This window comes from Nothoprocta perdicaria, unplaced genomic scaffold (genome assembly GCF_003342845.1).
Source record: "Nothoprocta perdicaria isolate Ctin4 unplaced genomic scaffold, notPer1 scaffold_8, whole genome shotgun sequence".
NCBI lineage: Eukaryota > Metazoa > Chordata > Aves > Tinamiformes > Tinamidae > Nothoprocta > Nothoprocta perdicaria.
This window is the reverse complement of record NW_020456087.1, coordinates 5,516,787-5,527,482: the sequence shown is the minus strand read 5'-3', so window position 1 is coordinate 5,527,482 and position 10,696 is coordinate 5,516,787. Positions and strand designations below refer to the sequence as shown.

The 10,696-nt window shown below is 41.1% G+C and overlaps 1 long non-coding RNA gene across 1 annotated transcript; it reads right to left on the bottom strand.

Moving 5' to 3' along the window:
• Nucleotides 1-356: 356 nt before the first annotated feature.
• LOC112957939 lies at nt 357-10,486 on the bottom strand. The gene is made up of 3 exons (XR_003251302.1): nt 10,315-10,486; nt 2,163-2,225; nt 357-567 (listed from the first exon to the last, which is right to left on the bottom strand). It is a non-coding gene; the product is annotated as an uncharacterized LOC112957939 (long non-coding RNA).
• Between the last annotated feature and the right edge of the window lie 210 nt (nt 10,487-10,696).

Genomic DNA, 10,696 nt, shown 5'->3' with positions numbered 1-10,696 from the left:
GCTCAATAACAGGCACTGCAAATATTTAAGTCTGCCACCCATCTGTGAGATAGAGTCAGTTCCCTTCAAAAAGAAAAAGGCAACAATGGATGAGAAGTATCTAATCTTACGTGTATCGCGCTCTCCAGAGTAGTGTTTGAGCACCTACAACACTCGCCGCTAGCCAGAGGAATAAGCTGTGGAGAATAATTTATGGAGAGACTGTATTATAAAACATAACAAGACTGACAGAAACATTTTAAAAATAAAACAACTCAACTCATTTCAGTATTTTAAAACATAATTATAAGGGGGCTTTCTGCTGTTAGGACCCAGTGAAGCTTGCACAAAACTCAAAACACTTACTCAGTTCAAAGTTGGCTTGCTCATGCACCAGAGCTTCGTTTCCTTGGCCATAGCAAACTGACCATGGCTCCAGGTCAGCTTTTCTTGGGCCTCAGCTCCATGAATGGTGATCCTTTCATAGCACAGCAGATGCCAGGCTGGCACGTGCAGCTCCCTTACACCAAAATGACTGTCTTCTTGAAATGGTTTTCTCTAGATTCTTGTGACCTGTGCATTGAAATTCTGAAGACACAATATTTTACTGCGATGCCGATGAACTGTGTTGTTTCATTTTAACAGAAGTGAAACCTCAAATTGAAATACTATGCTGAACCTCAAATAGATATATTAGATCAAGATGCTTTATCTGACAAAAGAGAGGACTAGGAAAAYATGGTTTTATAACAACTTTGAGAAAGAAGTGCTCAAATCTTCCATCTGCCTGTCTTCTAACTCAAATGGAGAGTATTATTACTAGCCTAATGCATTTTTTAACAACAACTCCTGCTCTCAGGCCTGAGTTCACTCTCACTTAAATTTCTGCACGCAGAGTTTTGTCTGCATTTTAGTGATCCAAAAAGTTCCCAAAATAAGAAAAAAGCTGAAAACAGAATGTTTCTGTTTAATACGGGAGGACTTAACAGCAAATGTCATCCCTGTCCATCAAGATATACTGCTCGGATGTACCACTGCTTTAACTACAAATGCTTTAACAGTTGATGTAAAGTGGAAAAAGGAGAACACCAAACGCCACGAGAGCACAGGCAGAGGGCACAAGGCCTCACAGACACCAGGCATTACACATTTTAATGCAACCTGGCAGAGGAAACATTTCACTGGGTGATAAAAACACATTTTACAAAGGTCAGCCTTTTGGAAATAAATTACTGCTGTGCTTTGTTTTAAACAGCTGTATAAAGTTTACAGGACATTTTGAGGTACCTACTCTATTTCCTCTGCCTGCAAATGCCACTCCAAGAACTGGAAGGTTAAAAAATAAATCCTCGTTAATTTTGCCTAAGGAAACACTGTGTTTTTTATCAAGCATTCCKCCAGACATGTCTTTAGTCTTTACCATTGTGTTTTAGTAGTCTGGAGGCAGGAGTGCAGCTTTTTGCAGTTTATACCCTTCAAAAAGAGATTTGCTAAACAAAAGCCTCTTGTACCATACACAGTCACTCATGGGAAGCTGGACATCCTTGACAGGTCCTAAGAGGATGTATCCTTCCCAGCAAACAGCAAAGCTTGAGCGGAAATAGTGTCTAACGTAGAATCTGTGTTAAGACTGAGAAATCCCAGGACCAGCCCCTCCGGGGGCTCAACTCTGCCCCTCCGTGAGGACTGCCCACAAACCTGCTCCTTGTTTTACATTCCCAAAGTCAGCTTGTTCAGTCCTTTTCCAACCCACTTCTACCAAACKAATCCAGCACATTTCATTTTCCAAGATAAAAATTTTTACTGCTTGGCATGTATCCTGTTTTATGCTCTCTGTCTACACACACACATACACACACATCCCCCCCTTAAGCAAGGGTAGGTGAGTCGAAAGAAGAAGTGTTCTTATTCTTATTAGATCATCTGACAGCACTGGAAGAAGCAGACCAGCATTTTAGCACCTGAGCTCTTTTCCAGGCCCCGAGGAGGGATTTGTGTGCTGGGGGCCTTGCCTGCTGCTTTTATGACCTTGGACCACATAGCTATCACAGCAGTGTTACCGCAGCACAGAATATATAACTCATCTCTCCCAATATAAACATAGCATATTGATATAGAACAACTACTTTTCATCTCAACAAATTAACTCTTTTAGGTATATCTTTTAGGTTGCTCTTTCCTACCTTCTCTTATGCTCCAGCACTAGCATTTGTGCAAGACTGACGTGAGGMAGGTCAGGAAGTATCCTGTAAGGATGGATAGATTGCTTGTCAATACAGTGCTTCAAGGCCTGCCTGTAGTAAACAAATCTCAAGCCTAGATGTCCAGCGTGAGGTATTGGGGCTCATATTTACTTACTTATATATTTGTGAGATTTCTTGGAAGCCTGGGAGATGCAGACAGGCAAAGGTAGAATTCCAGCTTTCAAAAGGGACTAAACAGACTCCAAAACCTTATCCCAGAGCATGGAAGGAAGAGGCCTTCTCAAACAGAGCAGAAGGCTGCTGGGTACAGATAGAGGGCTCCTAAACCAAACCAGGGGGGCATCAAGAGGCAGCAGCTGAAGCTCTCCTCCTGGTGGGGCATCAGGAGAAGATGTGCAGGAAGGAAGGGACTGAAATTTCCATGGGARCTGGATGACAGTGCTGCCAACCACAGGACACCAAGGAGAGCGTGTCACAGCTCAGCTGCAGGCTGCTAGGTCCAACCGCCTCCTTCCAGCTCTCAGATACATGCACATGGATTTTAAATCTTAGATCTGATAGGATGAATCTAGACTGTAAATGTACGGTTTGAGTTTTGCAATTAGGCTAAGGAAGATTTAAGCTTCTGAGAAGTTAAAATAACAGGGAGACCTGATCCATATACATGATTCTCACATACATATTTTTTATATTATTTATACATGTGTACATATATATATGTATAATTTAGTATGTTGACATATAGTTATTACATTTATAAGAAGTAAACCTCTTTCAAACAAAAAAATCTTTACATGAAATTCCTAAGCTTTTTTCACAGAACAATTATGGTTGAATTAAAAAAAAAAAAAAAGAAAGAAAGAAAAATAATGCTGAGTTTCTGCAGCGGCACTGAAAGTCATCACATGCATTTTATTCCCCTCCTCTCTTCCTTCTCAAGTAATGTTCCTATTACTCGAGTCTCTCTTCATCAGGGCAGACATGAAGGAAGCAATGTGAATAAACAGAAGGGATTTCAGGACACACTTTACCTCAGGCTTTTAGCATGCAATATAGCTCGCTAGAAGGCAGCTTTGATGCCACTGTTCTTTCCCCTGAAGATATCCCTCATTACTGAATGCTACATGTTGCCCTGTTGGTCTGGAAGGAACATTTCATTAACTACAATATCACTATAGATTGCATCTAGTTGCCATAGAAACTTTAGAGGAGAAGCTTGGGTTTAACCCTTGGAATGGGCTGTTTTTTTCCATCCTKACAGCATTAAAAGTTTAAAAGACACCATTTATTTTACTGGCCTTTATCTTCCCATATAAAAACTGACAGCTGTTGATAATTCATACAGACTTGATGGCTGTGGAATATTTTTATTACAGTATCTACTACTTAACTGGGACATTGCAATGAGTGACAAAATTGCTGTTGACTTCACAGCAGCTGCGATTCTGCCTCAGCTGCTCAACGTCAAAGCTGCAGTAAAACTGTGTAGGAAAGTCCTTCTAATGGGATGTTCTGGCGGAAGCGAGAGCGAGCCAGCAAGTCTGGGCGCTGGCCACCACTCTGCCCCAAATGCCACCTACCTCAATTTGCCTGTCAAATGGACATGATGAGATCTACCTTATGTTACACACTGCATGTTTACAAGTTCCTTAGAGAACTCGAGTAGAAAGTGACTGCTTACAGAAACTTGTTTTTTTTTTTTTTCACGCGCTAAGAAGATGCCTAAGAGATGTATGCGTGATTGTGCTTTGTCTCAAATAGAGATAACCCTTCATCCAGGGATCTACACCAGGCTTTGCAGCTTCCTAGGCAACAGTGCTGCTATTAAAATGTTGTTCTCTGTTAACTGAGACTTCTTCCCAGAGTGCATGGATGGCTCCAACTTCATAGTGTGTTCACATTAAAATAAGGCACTGTTGTGCTCCAGACTGCACCATTTTTTCTCAGAGCTACATAGCTCATTCACTGAAGATGCACCAGCCCTCCCTGAAACTGGAGCCACGACTCCACATTTGTTTGTTCTTTGGACTTCAGCAACAGAACGCTTTTTATCTTGCTAGTTTCACTTCTGTAAAATGCAAAATGCAAAACCTGCAGATTAGGCTACTTCCCATTCTCATAAGCATGAGGGTGAACTGTGCAGTGTATGCTATTATCACTCAATAAAGAGTCCCTTCTACCCTGCACAGCAACATAAAAATGTGGAGAGCCTAGTCTCCAAGAGGTCTCAGGTTCTCCAWACCCCTTTCTCTTGTGTTCTCATTTCCTCACTTATTACAAATACATCAACATCAACACACGATAGTTTAAGGTTACAGTAGTGGAAGGGCCTGGCTTTGCCTGCTGCCAACATTCCTCRCAGGGCGGCCTGTGCACACTAGCACTTTTGTTCTTTCTGCTGCAAGCTCCTTTCAGTTTGTAAAACTCGGCCTCTAGTTACAGCTGGTTTTGTGCCGAAAGAAAACCAGAGGGGAATGTGTGCGTGTGTGTATGCGCTCAGCTCCGTGTCTATCCATGGTTGTGGTGGGGGTTATAATTAACTTGGTAACAGAGGTTTTGTTACTGAGATCCTCTGAACTGCACTGCACAGCCCTTACTCATGCTGGTGGACCAAGTAGTGTCACTGAAGTCATGAGACTGTGGTGCATTATTATTTCAAATCATATAATGATCACTGTAATAGGAATGATCATAATGAAAGACTTTCATTGGGAAGTCAATGGATCTATTTGTGCAAATGTTCACAAATATGAATGAGAATTGCACAATTTAGCCCAATACATACTATTTTCTGACAAAATCTCAGTATCTTTTCTTGATAAAATCGCTATGAATAACACTCTCTCAGATGTGSAAGCTACACAATGAACCTGGTTCTGCTTGGCATATCTAATTTGGCTCAGTGGCATTGCTCCAGAGGAATGTCTTTAACTCTTTAGAGCCACTATGAGATTAGGACAAGTTTGATGCTTTTAGCGGATTGACTAAGGAGGATTTGAAAAAGGATTTTGTGTCTTTGGGAAGCATTGGCTTTGAATAGCACTATTTCAATTGAAATGTCTCACAACAGCCTTAAAAAGGTGCACCAATGGAAATGCTCACAAAGGGACTATAATTCATTATGATAATTCCTATTATATGACTTGAAATAACAAGGTAACAGTGAAAAACTTCCAGTGAATAGGAAAATTATTTGGTGATAGTCTTATCTGTTATTAGCATTCACTATTTTGAAATAGGAAGTAGGCCTGTGACCCAGTTGCACATTTGAGTTGAGAAACACAAGCTCCAGTAAACCCATGAAGCACAGGAATTCTGTGATGATCTGGCTGCCAAAGGTAATCCGAGCAGCACACACAGGTAAAAGGTTTAATTTGGCCCTGCCAAAAAACCTGTAAACAGATAACTGCTTATCAAACATCCTGTTCTCGCACCAGATGGAGGCAGATTCTTGGGTTACAACAGATAGGCACCTTATTTTTCTGAGAASATTTGCCATGACACACTGCTATTCCTCATTCCTGACTGCAGCTAGTGCTTGCAAAGGAGGTTGGAAAAATTTAGAAAAGCACTTGGCATTATTTTGCTCAGTGAGCCACAACTTAAGTCTTTGGCTGGCTACCATGTTTTGGGGTTACTCTAGACATACTTGTCCATTCATTCTGGATGTAAAGAGAGGATTTTGACCAGGTCTCTGGCATCCTGGCTGAAACAAACCAAAAAGACCCCTAATCATACTAAGACATGATGTAGGTAGGGGCAGTAAACCTGACACATCCAGCAGTTGGATTTACAGTACATGAATGGCATATTGCGTGCACTCAAATGTTTTCCTTGGGGAAGCCTTGGCCAGGCTTTCCACTTCTCCAGCTTTTGGAAATACAAAGGTTTGGTCGTGTAAAACTTCAAAGAGCTGAAGAAGAAAAAGTGAAAACAGAACAACGGTTGACAGATACCAAAGACATCCTACTCGGTAATTTTGGACACCAAATCATTTGAATAGAAAAGTGTTCTTTGAACTGATGAATGGCCATCCTGTTATCCCACTGCATCATCCTAGAGAAWTAGGGCAGCCAGGATATGCATTATGACCTCTGCTAGTCTTGTCTGTCCCTGCAGGCTGATTGACCTGGCATGAGTGAACCATCTCCCAGATGAAATCCTGGCAACTGTAAACTTCAGCATTGCCAGTACTACCTCTGGTTCCTCAGTCTTCCAGTTAATCTGTGACAGGACTCTCTCCAACAAAACAAAACAATCAAACAAAACAACAGTAATAACAACAACAAAACAGGATATCATTGTGCAGATTCTAAAGAACTAAGACATATTCATAATCAGATTAGTCTGTGTCCTTGTATATCAAGGTACAGTGAAACATCTAAGAGAAGATCCTATCCTAAAAGTCCCTAAATTCTCAAACTCACTATGAGGTGCATTTATCACACTTTAGGATTTGTGTCCTCATAAATTTATTGTCCAACATAACTCTAAAACTTTTTGTACTTAAATTATCTAACAGATGTATTCCATAGCAACTGTACCTGCAGACATCCTCCACACCGAGACCAGATGTCAATTCAACATCAGAAAAAAAATCTGAGCCTAAAAAGAGCAAATAGCTCTTATATGAAAGAGGAAGAACATCTGTCTAAACAGTCTTATAAAAACACTACAGTATTCTAGAAAAATAACCCCAAAGCATGTAGCAGTACTTACTGCCTTTGCAGAGCCTCACTGCATATTATAGGCTATTATTTTCAAGTGACTACCTTGTTGTTGTTTAGCTTTATTTTAGACCTTTACCTTTTGAAACATACTCTGAGGTATCTTTCCACAGAGACAGTGCTAAGATCTATGAAACATTGGTACCTCAAACTGGTATTACACAAAGTCAAGTTGTTTTTGAAAAATAAGGCCTCCCAGTATTATTTTGATAGAGGATCAGAATCTTTTTATAAATACGTGTATATAATCTGATCTTGACAATAAAGTGTCACCTCTAAGATGTGACAGAAGAGCTGATATATGAATAAATGACAATCTAATTTAACTGAAATGTTAAGAACTGCCTACATTGTAAATATAAAACAGCACAGACTGGTATGTGTATTAGATGACTGGAAAATAGATTATTTGCAGATATGCAGGTACGTGTTGCGTGACAGGAGGCACCAGAATCTCCTCCTCAATATTGCAGGAAAAATGGGAATAGTTAGGCTTATCTTTGCATCCTCACTGAGGTGTATGAATGAGAGCACCATTGAGGTGCACAGATAAAAACCACCCATACAAACAGTATAGGTTCTAAGCACTCACTTTCGAACTAAAATCATATTAAATTAAGTTTGGRAGTGGGGGGTTTCCATTCAAAATATCTATTCCATATGCCAAGTATGGATTATATGACTTCTTTTGACCCCATTTCTAGACTCTGACAGCTGCTCCCAGCAAATCTCTCAAAGGGAAATACTAAGTAAGGAATTAGCCACAAATACTAATATATGTAAATTCCTGAAAAACTGCAATTTATGTTTATTTTCTTAGAAATTGAAAAACAAATAGTTAAATTTGAATCCTCTTTGCTGTGCCTTTTGTTAAAATTGTCTCCTTTGGAATAATCTGCTTAGCCCAGCAGCTCAGCTATCATTTTTAAACAAATAGTTAAATGCTTAGAAGCAAGTAGCACTCACCCAACCAGCCTTATTGACTAGTTCTCAAAGAGGCAAGTCCTTCAGCAGAAATTAAGCAAATGAAAGCATTATTTATCTATAGAGACCAAAACATGAGCTAATTGTACTTGCTGGACTGTAAACAGTACTGTAAAGAGAAAATGCCGAGGGCTAAATTCCCCAAGGCAAATCCAATTCAACATTATAAGACATAACTTTTAGGCATCCTGCTGCCTAGCAAGTCCTGCTGAGCCCACAGTTTCAAGTATGCTTTATAGCGTGAAATAGGACTTCAAGAAAGGGATTTCCAAACATCAGTTGACAGATGAGGGAACAACCTAACCATTTCTCTAACAAACATGAGTACAGAGGCAAGGCTTGAGCCCKCAGGGACTTTGCTGCCTCTTTCTAGCCTGCCATGAGACGTTCATGAACATGTCCCCTTCTAGACCTCACTGCCCAGGCCACATCACTCCCATTTTGTAAAGGAGGATGTAACAGAGGACTCCAAGGGGGAATCTTCTCTTCTTCTCCCCACCACATGTTCTTCATGTCATGTTGCCCACACACTAAGTTGAGGAGGGAAAGGAAAGCAGGGAAGAAAGTAATTCTGAGAAAGCAGAAGTAGTTTCCAGCTCCATTACTACATTGCCTCCACCTATACCACCTGCTTCCTTCTCAAAGCCTTCCCTGATCTTTGATACCACCACTTCCTGCTTCTAAAGAATATTCAATAAAATGCTTTGGATAAAATACTTAAATATTCATTAAGACAAAGAATCAAAAGAACAATCCAATATCATTAGTAAGAGCATATCTTGGAAAGATCTCAGCTTTGGGCTCTGACCCAGTGGGGACACCAGTATTTAAAGGCACTGATGCAAGTTCCACAGATCTTTCTCAGGCTACGGCAATACAGATACTCCACCAGTACACCACACTTCCTCACAAGTCATAAGAAACCACCAAAAACAAACGGACAGATTCATTTACAGTCCAAAGTTTACCAACATGACAAAACATCACACAAAAATTATCAATAACAATAACCWGCAATCAGCTGAGAAAACACTTAGGGAGGGGAGTAGGCAAGAGCCCTTTTTTTCCTCCTCATTCTTTACAATTAGGTTGAAATTACCTGTCAAATATCTCCAAAGTCTCATCTTGATTCACCAGAGGCCTAGAAATTTATTTGCGSCATTACATTTTGTTCTGTGTTTTTTCCCTTCATTGCTGGGCAAATAACAGTGACCAACCCACACCGATCTTATTAAATGATGGAATTTCCTGCTCTGGTTAGTACTACAGTTTGGGTTTTAAATTATCCCCCAAGTGAGTGTTTTCCTGGTTTTATTGCCAGGCTTTGGAAAGAGGCCTAGCACCCAGGCCCTGACAAGAGCACAGCTACGCAATATCCAGCTGGCTGCTGTCCCGAAGCAGTAGGAGCAGCCATGGACCGGAGGGAGATTTACATGGCTGCGGGCTGCAATCCTTGTAGCTTCTCTTGCAGAGCTCTGCCCTCCCCTGCTACTGTAAGCCGTGCTTCCCCGTGACTGTACAAAGCAACGTGCTGTCCTTTCGCGTTGACCCTGGAAAYCCTGCCAAGCCTTGGGAGGGCCGCGCAGGCAGCTCACTGCTGTGTCAGCCTCAGGGCTGCTCAAGGGCGGGATGGCGCTGGGACCAGCCCTCTGTACAGCCTGGCTCTGCGCTGACTGAAAACAAGTCTTTGCAGCCAAGTTTCTTCATGAGAAGGGGTGGCAGAGAACTAGAGTTTCTGATTTTCTTTGGCTCAAATGAAATATTTACACTGTTTCTGATTCACGAGATTCACTGTTATAGTTAATCCATACCAGGAAGACCTAAATTCTCACTAACATCAGTGTGCTGGCTAACATGTCCTCATTCAGCTTTGTGATGATGATATAAAGTTCCTTTCAAATTGTCACTTTATGTCTCTTTAATTGTCCATATGCACAGGACTTGATTCTACCACCAGCTCACTTGATTGCTGGTATTTTACTCCTAAGTTGAGCTTGAGATGTTTGTTAGCCTCATTTTTGTTTTCCACAAATACTCAGCAATTCARTTCTTCTGGATTGTTTTACCCCTCTTGGGATATAACAGGTGACAGAGGGAATCGATCGTTTATATGAAAAGCAAAATATTTTTCTGCAGCAATGCTTTCTGTGCAAGCTACACCCAATACATTTTGCAGGAATAAAACACCAGTCCTAGTGATCAAATCCTGCACATGACTACCTGATGGGTTGTGAGCAGACACCTACACGGTTACGATAGCCATCATTCAGGTATGGTGATACCTACATTTCTTCCAGGGGCCACTTCCATAATTCTCCTGATACTTGCACAATCCAATCACCAGAATGGATTTTACCAAAGAAGCTACTTGATCTTTGTCACAGTAACAAAGTAAGAAGAGATAATGCCAAGTGACTTACCCCCAAAGCAGCTCTGAGACACACACTACTCTTCAGCAGCCTAAGACCAAGGCCTAACATTGTGCCTAATGCTCATCCACAGAGCAAAGCCATCTGCTAAGGCCAGAAGGCCTTTTCTCCACTAGGCAAGGAAGTTCTCCAGCCCTCAGATAATTAGAGGTTTATTAAGAGTCTCTGACCTTCCTCTTCAAAGGCTGCATGAATGGAAAAGTACAGGGGTATCAGTGCCAGCTCCTCCGTTTGCTTGGGAAACAGCTGTAGCAGTTTAAGGAGCAAATATGTCACAGCTGCTCCCAACAGTAAATTCCTGCTGCTCAGAGAAGAAGAATCTGAACCCATGAAATCTCTTAATACATTTCACTATGAAGTTATACAGTCACCC